This window comes from Bos grunniens, chromosome 11 (assembly GCF_055505025.1).
Source record: "Bos grunniens cultivar Pamir isolate PY7600 chromosome 11, Bosgru_T2T1.0, whole genome shotgun sequence".
NCBI lineage: Eukaryota > Metazoa > Chordata > Mammalia > Artiodactyla > Bovidae > Bos > Bos grunniens.
In genome coordinates this window covers 38,385,340-38,404,940 of record NC_141175.1, presented here as the reverse complement: position 1 = coordinate 38,404,940, position 19,601 = coordinate 38,385,340, and the positions used below count along the sequence as shown (strand labels likewise).

The 19,601-nt window shown below is 41.5% G+C and overlaps 1 protein-coding gene across 9 annotated transcripts in view; it reads right to left on the bottom strand.

Annotated features, from left to right (window-relative positions):
- LCLAT1 (lysocardiolipin acyltransferase 1) overlaps nucleotides 1-19,601 on the bottom strand; it is a 286,102-nt gene that overhangs the window by 183,637 nt on the left and 82,864 nt on the right. For 5 of the 9 annotated variants that reach the window (XM_086323628.1, XM_086323622.1, XM_086323627.1 and 2 more), the window contains exon 1: nucleotides 18,921-19,032. The exons of 1 other annotated variant lie outside the window; for it this stretch is intronic. The gene's annotated coding sequence lies outside the window, so the exon portion shown is untranslated. Of the gene's footprint in view, nucleotides 1-17,298; nucleotides 17,445-18,720; nucleotides 19,033-19,601 lie in introns of those variants that run through there. 3 more of the 9 variants (XM_086323624.1, XM_086323623.1, XM_086323626.1) reach the window with 3 other exon arrangements.

Here is a 19,601-nt window from a genome sequence, read left to right as displayed (position 1 = left end):
GTGCCTGACTCTTTGCAACCCCAGCGACTGTAGCCCACCAGGCTCCTCTGTCCACCAGGATTCTCCAGGCAAGAATACTGGAGTGGGTTGCTGTGCCCGCCTCCAGGGGATCTTCCCAACCTGGGGATCAAACCTGCATCAGGTTCTTCACCACTAGCGCCTCCTGGGAAGCCCAAGGCTGGCGTGCTAAAACCAGCCGGGTCCTTGAAGCTTCAGCTTTCCCCTCACCGCAACACCCTTAGGCAGAATTTGGACAGTGAAGGCAAAATCTGAGCTCAGATCTCAACCTCCAGAAGGAATGGGGTAGGTGGCAGCTCCCCTCCCCACATCCAACACTTGGGGTATTCAGGTTTCAATGATGGCGAGAGGAACCTTAAGACCTTCTGTAAGAAGGCAAGCAGACCCCACACTCTTCCCACTTCTGGGGCCCCAAGTCTAAAGCCAAATTACAAGGACTATTTTACTGTGCATAAAACTTTAAAATATGTTTGGGCAGACTCTTGCTTTCGTGTATAGTAGTACTTAATTTTGTTAAGTCAGAATCAGTGTATAAGCCGGTTATAACTATGGTTATCTGTCAATGTATAAACTCCTTGTTCATGAAAAGGTTCAGAACATGCATCCCCAAGATGTGTCCCTCTTGCGAGAAGACTATTTTGAGCTGAAATCAATCCAGATTCTGGAGGTCCAAGAGATACTACTGAGAGAGTCAATTCCTACGCAGGTTTATAAGAAGTTCGGGGGTCCCCGAGGAGAGAGGGGCCTGGGGTTCTCAAGGAGGAGATAGGGATCTGGAATTCTCAAGGAAGAGGAAAGGACAAACTTTTTTTCCTCTACATTCCTTAGCCTTAGTCACATAGAACAGTATTTTCCTTTAAGTCCTTTAAACTGATGATTACACAACTCAGTTTAAACTCTGTACTAGGGATTATATAACAATAATGTATCCTGCTTGAGGGCAGTTTCTCCTTCCTGAAAACCTTCCAACTAATCCTGATATCTTAGAACATATATTAGGGGAGTGGGTCTGGTAGGATCTTCCTATTGTTAAGTTCTAATCCTGTTATCCTAAAATGTAAATTGTGGGAGTGGGTCTGACAATATTTTTACAACCTTGAGACATTCTTTTGATTTATTGTAATAACTAATTAAAAAGAATGTAATTCCCTTGCTAAAGACTAGCGAGTGGGGCACTCTCCACCCCCTTTTGATGGCTATGTCAGAAGTTTTTCCGTCCCTTTTCGCTGTAATAAAACTTCTGCCACACAAGAGCCCTGAGTGGTCAAGCCTGGTTTCTGGTCCCGAAGGTCAATCTTCGGAGATCACAAATCCGACACTGTTTGCCTATTACTACTGCCTCTCCCTTGACCACCCAAGAAGAATCTAAACTGGGGATTTCCGTCAGAAAAAGAGTAACTACCAGAAATTAACTAAGTGGCCCCATGTGTAAGACAGGACAACCCCTGCTCTTCTGTCCTGCGAATAACCTTCCTCTCTGGAAGTCCTGGGCTTCCCAGGTGGTGCTAGTGGTAAAGGACCTGCCTGCTAATGCAGGAGAAGTAAGAGACATGAGTTCAATCCCTGGGACAGGAAGATCCCCAGGAGACTGGTATGGCAACCCACTCAGTATTCTTGCCTGGAGAATCCCCATGGACAGAATAGCCTGGCGGTCTACTGTCCATAGGGTCACAAAGAGTTGGACACGACTGAAGTGACTTAGCACACACACATGTACTTTGGAAGCCCCTTAGCTCAGAAAAGACATACATACCTCATTTTACTTTTCTGTCTTTGAATATCCCATGGATGTGAAGTTTCTGACCTTCTCATGTATGTGGGATTCCTGTAGTTACAAAGTTAGGATTGATTTCTCCCAATAATCTGTATCGTGTCAATTTAATTCTTAGACCAGTCAGAAGGATTACGAAGGCAGAGGAAAGTCTTCTTCCTCCCCATACTGACCTGGCAGTGCAGCTGAAATTATTCTCACTATCCTAAACTAAGAGTGGCTGGGGATACCCTTGCCTTGAACTATCCCCTGGCTTGCTCCAATTATAGGTCTTTCCCAGAAGGCCAACGTCTCTCCCAGACCAGCGCTAATTTTTGAGGGATTTAAATTCTCTCAGCCTAAGGATCCCCTCTTTTAGCTTGAACAGTTCACCAACTGAATCCTGCTCGCATCTACCTAAACCCCCCAAAGGCCCAAAAAACCCTTAGGTAAAAACACTGGTCAATATTGAGGGTCAGAGGGAATGGTCAATTTAAGTAACAGTTATCCTGGAGCCATTTTTCCAGCTCCTCCCTCTTCTTCAATTGTCCCACCTCCCCACTTGCCCCCAAATTGCCCTTACAACTCCAAATGGCCCTCCCTGTTTAACAAAACTCAGCCCTTTCCAATTATACTCACTAGTGAGCATGCCCACACACTTGAGCTCCAAGTCTTTCATCTATCCTGATCCACTCTCCAAATTGTTTTATGGCAAAAAAGAGCATTCCTGTTACTCTGGTAAGCCCCATTCCCAGCCCTATTGCTTCTTCCTAGTCCAAAGGCCAGCACAGCAGGATCCCCTCAATCAAAGTTTACTGATCGAATTACCAGGCTGCTGTTTTAATGAATGGCTCACCAGATCCAACTCTACATTTCTCTTTCTCAGAGCAGCAAGGTGACTTGCATGTTTAAAATGTTCTTCCTTCCAAAAGCAACTACTGCTACTTCTTCCATTCTTTGCAATTATGACTAGTAAATTTTACAGAAAGGTAAAATTTACTTGGTTGTTATGGCCTAACAACCAAGTAAAAAAGTTCCTTTTTTTTTTTAAATAGATTAAGTCTCAGGAAGGTAAAATGGTTGCCCACAGCCTTATAACAGTAGAAAGCAAAGTTCTTAAGATGTATGAGGTGCAGTGAGATGAGTGTTCCTTACAACATTTCTTTCAGTCCTCACAAAAACATCAACAGGAAAATAGCACTGTGACCCCTTTTTATAGTGGGTAGACAGACTTAGGTTAAAAGATAAAACTCCCTGCTCCAAATCACAATGACAGTAAGTGTTACAGTGGGATTCAAGCACATCAGAGTTCAAGTTGTTAACAGCATAATTCAAACAAACAAAAAGATAACATTGTGTCTCCCATACTAATATAAAATGAACATCTATGATTTTACTTAACTCATTAATTAATTATGGAATAAATAACATGCTTCATCTGGTTCAAAAGTGAATCCAAAGAACACGAACACACAGGTAACTGGAAATGGTGAAATGTATTTGTTTAATAGATCTAAAACCGGCTTCTCCCACAAAAGAGGAAAAGAAATCAATAGTACCTCCAACCAACAAAACTCAGCCGCATGTCTAAAGACATTTGCACGCCTGTCAGTTATCCACAATTTGCAAAGTTATAAAGTCAGTCAAAAAATAATAAAAGCTGCAGATTCCATAGATCACATCTCCAGGAAACGTGTTTTAGACCACCCAGTTTCCAAGATACCCCATGATCTGTTTTGTACATTTCAAAGACTTCCACAAATTTTCCTTATGTAGTTCTTAACCACAATGCCTTTTTCCTCTTTAAGAAAAGAATCCACAGCTTCAAGATCTCTATTAGAAAAACTGAGTTAATCCCTCTATAAAACTAATCTTTCACTACAATAAATTTTTTTTCTATCACACACTAAGCCAGAAATGTAGAATTATGATGCATTTATAATATATAAATGCAGAAATAAATTAGTTCATTGGATTTTCAAACTTCTTTAAAAGAGATCTTAAACTAATGAGGGTTTGGTTTTACTGAACAATGACAAACAGAATTACTCTCTAGGGGAAAAGAAGACATAGTTGAACTGTCACTTCAAAGTAACTGACCCAAAACTAACTTAAGTATCTAACTAGCCAATTATGTATCTTAATTTCTACCCTATGTTTTCTTCCATTAAAAAAAAAAATTAATCTCAGTCCAACTACTTACTGCTCCATAAAATCCAGTAAATGTACTGCTCCTACTGCTTCAGTTCAGTTCAGTTGCTCAGTCGTCTCCGACTCTTTGCAACCCCATGAATCGCAGCACGCCAGGCCTCCCTGTCCATCACCAACTCCCAGAGTTCACCCAGACTCACATCCATTGAGTCAGTGATGCCATCCAGCCATCTCATCCTCTGTCGTCCCCTTCTCCTCCTGCCCCCAATCCCTCCCAGCATCAGAGTCTTTTCCAATGAGTCAACTCTTCGCAGGAGGTGGCCAAAGTACTGGAGCTTCAGCTTTAGCATCATTCCTTCTAAAGAAATCCCAGGGCTGATCTCCTTCAGAATGGACTGGTTGGATCTCCTTGCAGTCCCAGGGACTCTCAAGAGTCTTCTCCAACACCACAGTTCAAAGGCATCAATTCTTCGGCACTCAGCCTTCTTCACAGTCCAACTCTCACATCCATACATGACCACAGGAAAAACCTACTGCTTCAGCTAAGGGCAAATAAAAACCCTGGACATTATTGGTTCAGTCACTCAGTCATGTCCGACTCTTTGCAACCCTGCAAAGAGTTGGACAAAGACTGCAGAACGCCAAGTTTCCCTGTCTATCACCAACTCCCAGAGCTTGCCCAAACTCATGTCCATCGATCAGTGATGCCATCCAACCATCTCATCCTCTGTCGTCCCCTTCTCCTCCTGCCTTCAATCTTTCCCAGCATCAAGGTCTTTTCTAATGAGTTAGTTCTTCTCATCAGGTGGCCAAAGTATTGGAGCTTCAGCTTCAACATCAGTCCTTCCGATGAATATTCAGGACATTATATGTGAAACAAACAAAAGAAGACTCTGAAGGTGGAGAGAAGGCACTTTAGTTTGGGAAGGACCCTGGGATCTGTGGAACAACATGATGGTGAATTCTCTGGGTTTTCCTTTTGCCTCAAATACCGCATAGACACAGAGCTGAAGCAGCCAATAATCCAGAAATGCCAATGGAGGCAGACAGAGAACCAAGAAAAGAGCAGCAGAGCAAAACAGAAAACTTGTAGACAATAACCACTGGCACTCCAGCCAAAAACCATAGGATAAACTGTAGCTCACCCGTACCCTGTGACAAGGTAAGCCAAGTAAAGAGTCTAAACTTTCCTTCTCACCAGGCTATATACTGTTGTGCCTTAACATTACAGGAGGCTACCCCCTTACTCCCTCCCTTACCTCCTACCTTCACCTGTGGGGATGATACCAAAGGCAGAACTTCCTTCCCTTGCTAAGGACCCCTGTCCCCTGCCACACAGCATCTAGGAAGAACACCTGGAGAGCTGTACTTCTACTCCTATGACAGTAACGAGGCTCCCCTTCTCATCTCCACCAGAATGGTATGAGACAGCCTAGCAGACAGTCAGGACTTCCTCTATCTGCAGGTGTAAGAAGGCCATCCCCTCCCAGTGGTGTCAGTTTAGGCCGTGTGGGGAACAGCAAGAAGGCAGAGTCTATCAGTAAGGCCTACAGAAGAGCTGAAACTCCCACGGCTGCCCAGCAGCAGTGAAGAGCCCTGCTTTGTATGTCAACGGACCAATTCCTCAAAACACACAACTCACTCAAAATGAAACAATCTGAACAGCCCTATAACTATTAAGGAAATTAAACTCATAATTAAAAACCTCCCAAAAGAGGAATCTCCTGGCCCAGATCGTTTCATTAGAGAATTCTACCAAATGTTTCAAGAATTAACACAATCTCTTTGGAAAACACAAGATCACGTTAAGAATCCAGCATCTCCCTGATGCAAAAACCAGAAGTGCAGTGTGTTAGTGTTAGTCACTCAGTCATGCCCAACTCTTTGCGACCCTATGGACTGCAGCCCGCCAGGCTCCTGCATCCATGAGATTTTCCAGGCAAGGATCCTGGAGTGGGTTGCCATTTCCATCCCCAGGGGATCTTCCCAACCCAGGGATCAAACCTGGGCCTCCTGTACTGCAGGCAGATTCTTTACGAACTGAGTTACAAGGGAAGCCCTCAAAAAAAAAAAAAAAAACCCTCAAAAACCAGGAAAAGACATTACTACAAAAAAAAAAAAAACTATAGACCAATACATGAATATAATCACAAAACTCCTTAGTTCAATATTCAAGATCAATGTAACCCACATACTAACAAACTGAAAAAAACACATATTTACACGATCATACCAGTCTACACAGAAAAAAATCATCTGATAAAAGTCAATCCTGTTTTGGGTGTAAAGGATAGTTAAGGGGTTTGGGACTGACATGTACACACTGCTGTATTTAAAATGGACCACCAACAAGGACCTACTGAGAGCACATGGAATTCCGCTCAATGTTATGTGGCAGCCTGGATGGGAGGGGAGTATGGGGGAGAATGGACACATGTATGTATATGGCTAAGTTCCTTCGCTCTTCACCTCAAACTATCACAACATTGTTTGCTAATCAGCTATCAGTTCAGTTCAGTTGAGTCGCTCAGTCGTGTCCAACTCTTTGCGACCCCATGAATCACAGCACGCCAGGCCTCCCTGTCCATCACCGTCTGCCGGAGTTCTATATTCCAATACAAAATAAAAAGTTAAAAAAAAAAATAGCATTCTGTTGACTATTATTTTAACTCCCTAACTGACCTACTCCTGTGTAATATAAGAATAGCAAGTCAGCCACTTTTCAGCTGTGCCTGTTCCCAACAATATAAACTGTTGTATGGTCACTGTCTGTGACATCATACATACCATAAACACCAATTCATTTAAAATAAAAATTTAGTGAGTTGGGCTATACAAAGGAAAAAAAAATTTTTTTTAATAAACAAAATGAATAACCAGCAAGGACCTACCATATAGTACAAGAAACTCTGCTGAATATTATGGAACAACCTAAATAGGAAAGAATTTGAAAAAGAATATACACATGTATAACTGAATCATTTTGCTACACACCTGAAACTATCACAACACTGTTAATCAATTATACCCCAACATAAAATGAAAAGTTAAAAAAAGAGACCAGAAAACTTGGTAAGAGCTATAATAATAATAATAATGTCAATCCTGTTCAAGAGAAAAGCGCTCATAAAAATAAGGGAATACAGGGAACTTCCTCAACTAGATAATGAGCATCTTTAAAAAAAAAAAACAGCAAACATTACTACACATAATGATAAATGAAAAAAATGAACACTGCATTCATTGCCTCTATTATTGAGAACAAGGATGTTCATTCTCACCACCCTTGTACAACACAGTACTGGAAATTCTACTCAATGCAAGAAGGCAAGAAAAGGAAATAAAAGCCATACAGAAAGAAGAAATAAACCTGTCCCTATTTGCAGATGACATGATGGTTTACATACACAATCCCGAAGAATCTGCCCCAAAACGTCCTAGAACCACCTAAAGTGTGAATTCAGTAAGGCTACAGATACAAGATAAACATACCAGGAAAGGCTGATTCATGTTGATGTTTGGTAGAAACCAACACAATACTGTAAAGCAATTATCCTTCGATTAAAAATAAAAAAAGAAAGAAAGAAAATCAACTGCAAACTGCATTTCAATAGAAAAGACAACCTACAGAATAGAAGAAAACTTCTACAAATCACACATAGGATCAGGGGCTTCTAACTGGAATATATGAAGAACTTGTATAAAGCAGTGGTAAAAAGGCAAATAACCCAATTAAAAATGGGCAGAGTTGTATAAATCTTAATTATGTTGAATTGGTTCACAGTGCTTTTTAGGTCTACTATACCCTTCTACTTCTATGTACAGTCATTCTATTAATTTTTGAGCTTGATATTGAAACTCCAACTAAAAATCTTATTTATCTATTTAAAAGAAATTGTAATATATAGAACTATATATAAATTTGCTCTGTATTTTCCAAGTCTCTTGCAAATGTGTTATATTTTCATAATTTAAAAAATAAAAAAGGAAAAAATGGGCAAAGGATCTGAATAGATATTTCCCCAAAGAAAATACACAAATGCCTAATAACCACATGAAAAGATGTCTGACATCATTTCTCATCAGGGAAATGCAAGTAAAAACTGCAATGAGAGATTACCTCACATCCAAGAGAATGTTTTCTTACAACTAGTCTAGATTGAAGAAGCTAAACAGACATGAAAACACTTCTTTCATTGGATTCTTAATACAGAAATAAACATCTATAAAGGACAACTGAGGAAACATACATATGGATTGTATATTAAACAACAGTATTATATTAAATTGTTGAGTATTATTATTATACTCTTGTTATGTATGACCTTGTTTTTAGAAGATAAATGGTGAAGAATTTAGGATTGAATTATTATGAAATACAATATTTTATTACAATAAATAATAAATAATATTGTATTTTATTGTAATAAAGATTTTTTTTTATTCTTTAAGAGATGTTTTATTACAAGAGAATGTTTTATTACAACTTCTCTAGAATGGTTATAATCAAAAAGATAATAGCAAGTGTTGGAGGAGGATGGAGAAATATGGAAATCCCCACACACTGCAAGGGGATTGTAAAATGGGAGAGTCTGGAAAAGCCCTGAAAAGATTAAACACATAAGCTACCCTATGAACCAGAAATTCAACTCCTAGGTATATACCCCGCCAAAGAAATTACAGCATAATTATGCAAAAAAATTGTGCAAAAACTTGTACATGAATGTCCATCAACTGGTGAATGGATAAATAAAAAGTAGTGTATCCATACAATGGAATATTACTTGAACATAAAAAGGAATTAAGTATTGTTATATGCTACCACAGGGATGAACCTTTAAAATATTATGCTAAAAAGTGAAGGAAACCAGTTACAAAAGGCCATATATTGTGTAGTTCTACTTAAAGGAAATGCCTAGGATAGGCAGAAAGTAGATGAGTATTTGCCTAGGTCAAAGGTAGAGGAGGATGAAGAAAGATGAGGTGTCCCTGTTAATGGATACAGGGCTTCTTACTGAGGTGAAGAAAATGTTCTAAAAGGAATTGTGGTAATGGTTGTACAACTCAATGAAAATAGTATTAAAAATTACTGACAAACAGATCCACAACTGACGTCTTTGTTGAAACCAACAAGCTGATTCTAAAATTTGTAAGGCCTTACAAGGGACCCGGAAAAAACAACACAATTTTGAAAAAGAAAGTAGGAGACCTACTTCCCATTTTCAAAACTTACCACAAAGCAACGATAATTAAGACAGTTTGGTATTAGCATTAGGACAGAAGAGAATTAAGAGTTCAATGTACCCATACAACCACCATATGGTATAGTAACTGCATTCCTGGGCATTTATTCCAATAAAATAAAAATTTATGTTTACATAAAATCTGTACATGAATGTTCACTGTAGCTTTAGGGAAAACAGCCAAAAACTAGAAAAAAACCAAGATGTCCTTTGGTAGCTACATTACCAGGTAGCTCTATGGTAAAGAATCTGCCTGGCAACACAGGAAACACGGATTCCATCCCTGGGTCCAGAATATCCCCTGGAGGAAAATTCCCTGGACAGAGGAGCCTGGTGGGCTACAGTCTCAGTTCAGTTCAGTTGCTCAGTCATGTCTGACTCTTTGCGACCCCAAGGACTGCAGCATGCCAGGCTTCCCTGTCCATCACCAACTCCTGGAGCTTACTCAAACTCACGTCCATTGAGTCGGTGATGCCACCCAACCATCTCATCCTCTGTCATCCCCTCTGCCTCCCGCCTTCAGTCTTTCCCAGTATCAGGGTCTTTTCCAATGAGTCAATTCTTCACATCAGGGTTACAGCCTACAGGGTTGCAAAGAGACAGACACAACTGAGTATGCTCGCGCAATATCAAAAAATACTGAAGACTATAGAGAAATACTAAGCAAGAAAAAAGAACAAACTACTGATACATAAAACAACTTGGATGAATGTCCAGGGAATCATGCTAAGTGAAAAAAAGATAAATCGCCAAAGGCTACCCACTGTATAATTCCATTTAAGTAACATTCTTGCAGTGACAGAATTATAGAAATTGAGAACACATTAGTGATAGCCAGAGGTCAGAGAAGGGGATGTGAAGCTATCAAAGGACCATATAAGAAATCTGTGTGGGGAAGCTGTTCACCTTCTTGGCTGTATCAATGTCAATATTCTGGTTGTAATACTGTACATTGGGAAAAACTGTATAAAGGGGACATGGAATTTTTGTATTATTTCTTAAAAATTGCATGTAATTCTACAATTATCTCAAAATAACAAGTTTTTTAGAAAAAAAAAAATCCCTAAACTTGACTGTATAACAAATCCACATAAACACAGAATATTACTTTCTTCCAAAAGGTGGTACACAGATGGGAAACATATACATAAAGAGAAGTTAATTCTAACTTTGTGACTTCAAGTAATTAATCTCTTCACCTGCAATACATAGATTAACAAATACCTTGACTATACAATGACCCTCTCAAAAGATAGCCACATAAGATATTAATCGTTTGAACCTGTAAATATTACCTAAGCAGAAAAGGAAAAAAAAAAAAAACCAACACTTTGTAGATATGATTAACTTAAATCTTTTAAGATGGAGGGATTATCCTGGAATATCATGCCTGCAAGTTGCTTCAGTCATGTCTGACTCTGCAACCGCATGGACTGTAGCCTGTCAGGCTCCTCTGTCCACAGAATTCTCCAGGCATGAATACTGGAGTGGGTTACACCGCTGTCCTCTAGGGGATATTCCCGACCCAAGGATCGAACCTGAACCCTTGTCTCTTACATCTCCTGCACTGACAGGCAAGTTCTTTACCACTAGGGCCACCTGGGAAGCTGGACTATCATGGTGGGCCCTAAATACAATCACATATATTCTTTTCAAAAAAGAGGCAGAAGGCAATCTGACCACAGACAGAACAGGAGAAGGCAGTGACCACAGAGACAAGGAATGAGTGATGTAGCCACAAGCCAAGGAATGCAGGCAGCCACCAGAGGCTAGAAGAGGCCAGGAGCAGAGTCTCCCCTAGAACCTCTGGAGGTGGCAGAAACGGTACCTACTCAATTCTGTCTCCATCACCAAGCTCACAGTAACGGTTCAAAAATGTTCAGATTAAACAAATAAACATTTTGGTATTCAAGCCACTCCTGGTTACCATCATTCTTCTCCATAACCCTCAAAAGGCAAATTATTATAGGCTACATAATTTAAGCCTTTGACTGTGTGCATCACAATAAACTGTGGAAAATTCTGAAAGAGATAGGAATACCAGACCACCTGACCTGCCTCTTGAGAAATTTGTACACAGGTCAGGAAGCAACAGTTAGAACTGGACATGGAACAACAGACTGGTTCCAAATAGGAAAAGGAGTACGTCAAGGCTGTATATTGTCACCCTGCTTATTTCACTTCTATGCAGAGTACATCATGAGAAATGCTGGACTGGAAGAAGCACAAGCTGGAATCAAGATTGCCGGGAGAAATATCAATCACCTCAGATATGCAGATGACACGACCCTTATGGCAGAAAGTGAAGAGGAACTAAAAAGCCTCTTGATGAAAGTGAAAGAGGAGAGTGAAAAAGTTGGCTTAAAACTCAACATTCAGAAAATGAAGATCATGGCATCTGGTCCTATCACTTTATGGGAAATAGATGGGCAAACAGTGGAAACAGTGTCAGACTTTATTTTGGGGGGCTCCAAAATCACTGCAGATGGTGACTGCAGCCATGAAATTAACAGACGCTTACTTCTTGGAAGAAAAGTTATGACCAACCTAGATAGCATTTTGAAAAGCAGAGACATTACTTTGCCAACAAAGGTCCATCTAGTCAAGGCTATGGTGTTTCCAGTGGTCATGTATGGATGTGAAAGCTGGACTGTGAAGACAGCTGAGCGCCAAAGAATTGATGCTTTTGAATTGTGGTGTTGGAGAAGACTCTTGAGAGTCCCTTGGACTGCAAGGAGATCTAACCAGTCCATTCTGAAGGAGATCAGCCCTGGGATTTCTTTGGAAGGAATGATGCTAAAGCTGAAACTCCAGTACTTTGGCCACCTCATGCGAAGAGTTGACTCATTGGAAAAGACTCTGATGCTGGGAGGGATTGGGGGCAGGAGGAGAAGGGGACGACAGAGGATGAGATGGCTGGATGGCATCACTGACTCAATGGACGTGAGTCTGAGTGAACTCCGGGAGTTGGTGATGGACAGAGAGGCCTGGCGTGCTGCGATTCATGGGGTCGCAAAGAGTTGGACACGACTGAGCGACTGAACTGAACTCAATTTAAAAAATAAATCTAATAAAAGTATTCGTATTTGAAAAGGAAGGCAGAAATAATAAGAACCCAGACAAAGATGTCTTCCCCAAGATACCTAACATTCATGTGTGGAAAGAATCACTGTCAGAGTTAAAAAAAAAAACCTTTCAGTCCACATTACTGGCCACATAGAGCCTAAGAATGGCTGCTACCACTCACATCTCTTCCCTCATTGCATCTTTATTCCTGTCTCTTATCCATCATTTGCTTTGTGACACCAGTAGACACTAGCTCACCACAGAAATAAGCTATGTCCCTGCTCCACAAGGTCTCCGGAGGGGGTTAACTTTCACTTACAAACATAAAAAGAAGGTGATCTCTAATTGAGATGGAAAACTAAGGACAGCATAAGTACTCCTCATCATCCCTGGAATAGTAATCTCCTTCCTGGGAGGAAGTGAGCATTGTACCTGTGCAGAAACCTCAACTGTAACAGAGTTATAGCTGATACTGTGGTTAATCATATCCAGTCAGCTCTCACTGGTGGCTGCCCCTCAGACTTCTGCCTCCCAGGTCCTCACAGCAGGATCCACCCACCCCTCGTCCTCACTGTCAGTTAGAGAGACCTAGGGAGAGAAGTAGCTCAGTCAGCAATGCAGGAGATCCTGGTTTGACCCCTGGGTTGGGAAGATCCCCTGGAGAAGGAAATGGCAATCCACTCCAGTATTCTTGTCTGGAGAATCCCATGGAAGAGGAGCCTGGCAGGCTACACTCCATGGGGTCGCCAAGGCCGAACACGACTTAGCTTCTAAACCACCATCACCAGCAGGGAGAGGTGTGATAAACACTGTCAAATCTGATGGTAGCTCACAAAGGCCTTTTTTGAGCTTTACCTCGCTGCTACAGGTAGCTCACCAAAGGCTTTTCTTAGCTCCATCACTACATTCGAGACCCTGCAGCCAAAGGAATCACAACTCAGGGCTCATTCTCAAGAGCCATCAGTAGGGATGTGGAAAAGCCACACAGTGACTTCTCTTAAACAGGGACCACATTTCATATTGATGAAAAAGAGATTTGATTAGAATTTTTCCCCTCAAAATTAAGCAAAATATACATCAATTTATTTCCCATAACATATCTTGTATTTACCAAAACCTAGGTTACACTTGAAGTTTCTTGCATTAATTCTTAGGACAAGGAACTAATCATCTGGTACAGAGTTTGGAACGTAACTTTGAGACCAAACTGTAAAACAGCATGATATAACAGCCTTAATTTCACATTTGCCTTTTACAAGACAATTATATAAAAGACATTTTTGTAAAATAAAAAATAAAAAAATCTAGATTTCATCATTTCCCTGGGGCCTCTCATACTCCTTTTATATTCCTTTAAAGCACCTTTCTCACTGTCATTCCTGCTGGTTTTCCTCATCAAAAGTTAACTGGTCTAACACTGCCAAATTCTCACTAGCACCTCTTTTTAAATTAAAGTATAAGAGAAACTGTACAAATCTTAGGTATGCAACTTGAATTTTTCATACACATACACCCATGCCATCTCAGGATACAGAACATTTCCAACATGCCAGAAGGTTCCCTCATGCCCCTTCTAGTCATTACCAACACCACCCCTTGGAGGAACCACTATTCTGACCTGGAAAGAGTTGTTACCTGTTTTTGAACTTCATTTGAATCGAGTCACACAGTATTCAATGAATTATCTGGCTCATTAAGTCCATGAGATCCATCAATGTTGATGTGTACATAAGCAGTAGTTCCTTCCCTTTTATTGCTTCTTTAATTTTTCATTATATAAATAAACCACAACTTATTCATCCATTCTACTGCCAATGTCCAGTTGGGTTTCATCTCATTTTTGGTTATCATGAATAAAGGTGCTTTGAACATCCTTTTACTTTTGGGGGGAGGGGTAGAATATACATCTATTTCCCTTGGGTATATTCTTAAGAATGAAAATGATGGGTCATGGGTAGGATTAGATACAGCCAATTTTCCAAGATGACTGTACCATTTTACATTCCTACCAAAACATTTAAGAGATCCTGTGGCTCCACATCCTTGCCAACAAAGGCACTGACACTCTTTCATTTTAGCCATTCCAGAAGGCAGACAATAGTATCTCACTGTTGTTTTTTCATTATTGTATTAATTAATTTGCATTTCTCCATTGACTGATGTTGAACACTTCTCTATACGCATACTGGCCATACAGAGATTCTATTCAAAACTTTTGTACATTTTAAAATAAAACTGTCTTTTTCTTACTAAGTTTACATGATATACATACATCTGCCAGATGAACTGCCATTTTCTTCTTCCAATCTGTATTTTGCCCTTCATTCTCTTAATGTTGTTATCTTTAGATGGGGAAAAATTCTCAATTTTAACAAAGTCTGAAGTCAAATTTGTCAATCATTGTTATACTCATCGCCTTAAGTCTTTTTCAAGAAATCTATGCCTACTCTACTCAGTAGTCCTTTGATTTCTGCTTATGGTTTGAACAGTTCTTGGCCTTGCTCTGAATTCATGAATTCTGCCTCTCTCCAAGGTTTACAATTTCACCATGTGGTTGATTTCAAATGCATTCATGTTATGTTGTTGGTGATAAGACAACTCTAGTACTATGGAAGTTTGAGCAGTGGTCAGTTTTACAACTAGAGAATTCATTTGTGACTACATTTGTAATATGATTTCTGTACAAATATATTAAAACATAATGTTAACAAGGGGGGGAGAACACTCTGTAACACTCGTTATTCTAATATTTTACTTCAACCGTACCCTCTTCCCATTCCCTTTGAGTGGCTTTCCTTCAATGGAAAGCCTACTGTCTTCAAGGATATAATGAAAAGTTCTGTAGTCTCAGAAATCAAAAGCCTAGAGGCTTCTGTTAAACCTGGTTGTTACACTTTATGTAACCCAGCACCTGAGAGGGTTTACAGGTTTCCCAAAACCCAGTAACAAAGAACTCCTTGCTCCATCCTTTTCCCTAAAAATTTTAACAGTATTTCTGATCTCTAACCATATGGTTACCAAAACACCCCAAATATAACACCTTAGTCTTACCTTCACTTGCTCAGCAGGTGCTTCCCTCCCCACCCCACTATTCTTCACACCCAGCCATCTTCCATTCTGCCTTCAAAATGTGTGTGGTGGACTCTGAACTTTGCTGTCACAGTTAATGCCCTGCCTCACTCCCTCACCATCTCTGATCTGGAGTATGGAACCTGCCCTTAACTGGTTTCTTCCTTACATTCTGTCTTTGACCCTGCCATCATCAAAGTTCCCTTTACAGAGCATAAAGTTGGTCGTGTTACTCATCCTTCTATAGGTCCCACTGCCCACAGGATAAAATCACTCTCTCAACTGAGAATTCATAATATGGCCCTGACCTTTCCTGGCTTCTTTCTCACCAACTTTTGCAAAACTCTGGCCTGACTACTGGGCACTCATGCCCTCTCAACCCAATCTGACACCGCCTCCTCCTTTGCCTAAAGCTCCTTCCCCCTTTACCTTGCAATCAGCTCCCTTTCTTTCTTGCACAGGATCACAGAAGAAGCGACTGTTACCTGCTATGCGTTCCTGCAGCTCTCTGTACCCATCCCAACTATAGTTGAGTCCTTACCACCTGCATTAGTGAATTAAACTTCTTTGTCTCACTCAGAAGCAGTAATTAATCTTTATATCCCAAGGGCTTGGCAGGGCAGTTCCATGAAGGCTCAAAGAAAGAACGAACGTCCCAGCCACTTTAATTCATGTTACCTTTTTTTTAATAAACAGAGACTAGAAAAATACATCAAAGCAATGAATCTTAACACCTAACACAAATTATGTTGTAACAGTCATCTGGCAAAGTATTCTTTTGAAGAGTTTAATAAAAACTAAAACCTTCTTCAATTATTGATTTGTGCTTCCTCTTAGAAGTCAGTAACAACCCTGTTTTAAAATACTTTTAAAAATAATGGACATTAAAGGTGGGATGACTATATCACTTAACCAAAGTAACTGTAGTCATCACTATATAAATCACTATTGGATGCCAGTGGAATGAGTCACGGTCATTATCTATACGACTAAAAGACCACACACACAAAATTACTTCACTGAAAGCCTGTTCGTATATATCCCCCTAACACTTTAACATCTGCAAGTTACAGAAGATAGTACGCCCAGTGGCTAAGAACACAGCCTGGCACCATGACACTAGTAGTGCAATTTGTGGAAAAAAACTTAAAAGTTCAGTGTGTCTCAGTTTCCTCATCTGTAAAACAAAGATGATAAAGTACTCACTTCACAATGCTGCTGGCTGAGCGAGCCTGTATGGGCTCCTGGAACAGTGTCTATAATGTCACTGTCATCACAGTGCTTTTCACTTTTTTTAAGTCCTTTTACCTATACTTCTTTTTTTCTCCTCACAACAACAGTGAGATTGCTTGGAGGAGAAACGCTTTGTCCATGTCAAAGACAAGGTAATAAGGAAACAATGATTTCCCTAAGATATTTTCAGTGGCAGAGTAGGAACTAGAAACTGTACCTAACTCCAGCCCAACACCAAATCTCCACAGATGCAGTGTGAAACAGTCTCTTTTAAGCACCTGGGGGGAAGAAATGGACCATCATTTGCTCAAATTAGAACAAGGAAGACACCTCATTTTCACAGTGCCTGATTCACAGCAGGCCCTCCAAAGATGGCAAATGAAAAGTGCCACTGTGCTCTCTCTCAATAACAGAACAAGGTGCTCCACCAAATCAAGACTGCTACAGAAAACAAAAATCACTTAACCTGCTTTTCTGTCACATGGAAGTACATTTCATGCAATGTACAATAGGAACTTCTTTGAAACGGGGGAAAAAATTAAAATGAATCTTTTTCTTTTACTCTCAAAAGATACAAGTTTTGCAAAAAGGACTTTCATCAAGATAGTTTTTTTAAAAAACTAACCCAACCTAACTTGGCACTGCCTCCTCCTTTGCCTAAAGCTCTTTCCCCCTTTACTTTGCAATCAGCTCCCTTTCCTTCTAGGACAGGACCACAGCAGAAGCAACTGTTACCTGCTATGCATTCCTGCAGCTCTCTGTACCCACCCCAACTATACTTGAGTCCTTATCACCTGCATTAGTGAATCAAACTTCTTTGTCTCACTCAGGATCAGCAATTAATCTTCATATCCCAAGGACTTGGCAGGGCAGTTCCACCAAGGCTCAATGAAAGAACCAATGTTACTTTTTTTCTATAAACAGAAACCAGAAAAATGCATCAAAGCAATAAATCTTAACACCTAACACAAATTATGTTGTAAAAGTCATCTGGCAAAGTATTCTTTTGAAGAGTTTAATAAAAACTTAAAACCTTCTTCAATGATTGATTTCTGCTTCCTCATTTATCATGACAAGTCTTTGCTCAAATAAGGGACTGACATGAATGGACAAAATTTCATTTCTGTAAGACCTGCACAGATACATCTATCTTTTACATTCCTGAGCTTAAACGGAATGTCAGTCTGATACTGAGCAGGGCCCTGTCGGGCTCCTGGGCATGGAGACCTCTTTTGTTCCCCATTTCTTGTAGGCAAGATTCTGGCCTCCCGTGACCTTCTCTTGAGTTCTAAAGGGCAGGAGGAACAGCAAGGGTAACCACCTGAGGCAAAGATTAAAGGGAACAGAGAGGCTCATCAAGATTAGGAGATTGACCTGCTGAGACCCTGTACACACCCTCATCTTGTTAGCAACCCCCCACCGTTTTGAAACTTCTCAGAAGAGGTAAATACAAGACTGTTACTGCCTTGATCCTTATCACATACTGCTGTCTGACTACATAACCTCTCCTGCTAGCATACTGAGCTCCTGCTTTGTCTCCTGGCAAAGTAATAAAGCCACTCTTTCTTTCTCTTCCATAACTCTATTTCTGTTTGGTTTTGGTGCACAGAGAGCCAAGATTTTGGCAACAAATCCTCAATTGTACATGCAGCCACGTGCACGTGGAATGGAGCTAAAGAACTTCGAAGGCAGGGGCAATGCCCCCGGGGAACCCACCCGAACCCAGAAAGTACAAGGAGGAAGACTGTCTCCCCAACACCTAAGCGCCCAAACTTTGTATTTCTTCTCTTCCAGTGGAGAAGCAGGAGCTCAGACACTCGCTTTAACGATCGGACTTGACATCAGCCCCTCGTTGGGGCCTACCCTTCCTTTCGTGGCACTGCCCCTCTTGTCACCTACAAGCAGGCGCCTGGAGGATACAGATAAACCAGTTCCAGCCCCTGCCTTCTCCAGTTCACATCTAAGCCTCGCACGTGGCGGCCACTTGGGACCTTTTGTACATCCGATTTAACAGTGAAAGGCTGGACTGTGTTCGCAACGGTGCAGCTCCAACCAGGTCTGTAGCAAGGACGTGTTGGTGAGCTTTCTGTAAACACCGAGCAAAGCGGCCCATCGAGCCGGCCGAGCTGCTCCGTGGCCCCCGACGCCTCCGCTAGCCTCCGGGAATCGCTTCCCCACGCCTCCTCTCACCTGAGCCGGTGGCACAGCCACCCGCATCCGGACCCTAATTTCCTGTCAAGTGACCGTTACAGGGGGCCGCGTCCCGGGGAGGCCGGCGGTCCAGGGAGGTGCCCATGGGACTGCTCCCCCTCCGCCAACCGGGGATCCCCCGACCGCCGCCGCCATTTTCCCGGCGCCGGAACCCACACCTGACGGTTCCAGCTTCTCACCTGTGGCCAGCAGAGGACTACGCGCGACGCAGTGGAGAGCGCGTGGGTGAGTTGCAGAATCCGTGGGGGTCACAACCTGGGTGCAGAACCCGCCGCTAATTCATCCCGAAGCAGGAGGCGTCGGGCCCGTCGCCCTAGTAATGCGTCCAGGCAGGCTTCATCCTAATTGGCTGTGAGCGCCATGACGCAGCGGCGTCCCCGGCTGCGTGGGAAGCCCGGGTCCCCGGAGCCCCGCCCCTGCTCCCCGCCTGGGGCTCCCCGGGGCCAGACACTGAGGGCTCCCTTAAAGGGACCACCTTCATTTCTCCATCTGGCCTCCAGAAGAAGAGGGACATAGAGAGCGAGGGGGTGTAGGGGCGAGTAGCAATAAGAAATAGGAAATCTGAAGGTCATTGTCCCTCTAACCCTTAGAGTTTCAGAGTGACAATAGAAATCTGGGGAGCTTAAAAATGTATGACCTAAAAATTGAGAACCGAGTTTTCCTGGAGGAACATACTGAGGACTTAAGCCCAGGAGGCAGCCTCTCATATTGCTCTGAGGGGCTGTTCAGAAGAGATAAGGGAGGAGCCAGGATATTTAGGAACTTTTGCAACAAAAACTAGGTAGTCGGAATATTTAAAAATTACTATTAATTAAAAGCCAGACAGCTTAAATTAATGAAGTTAGCACTTTCTACCTATG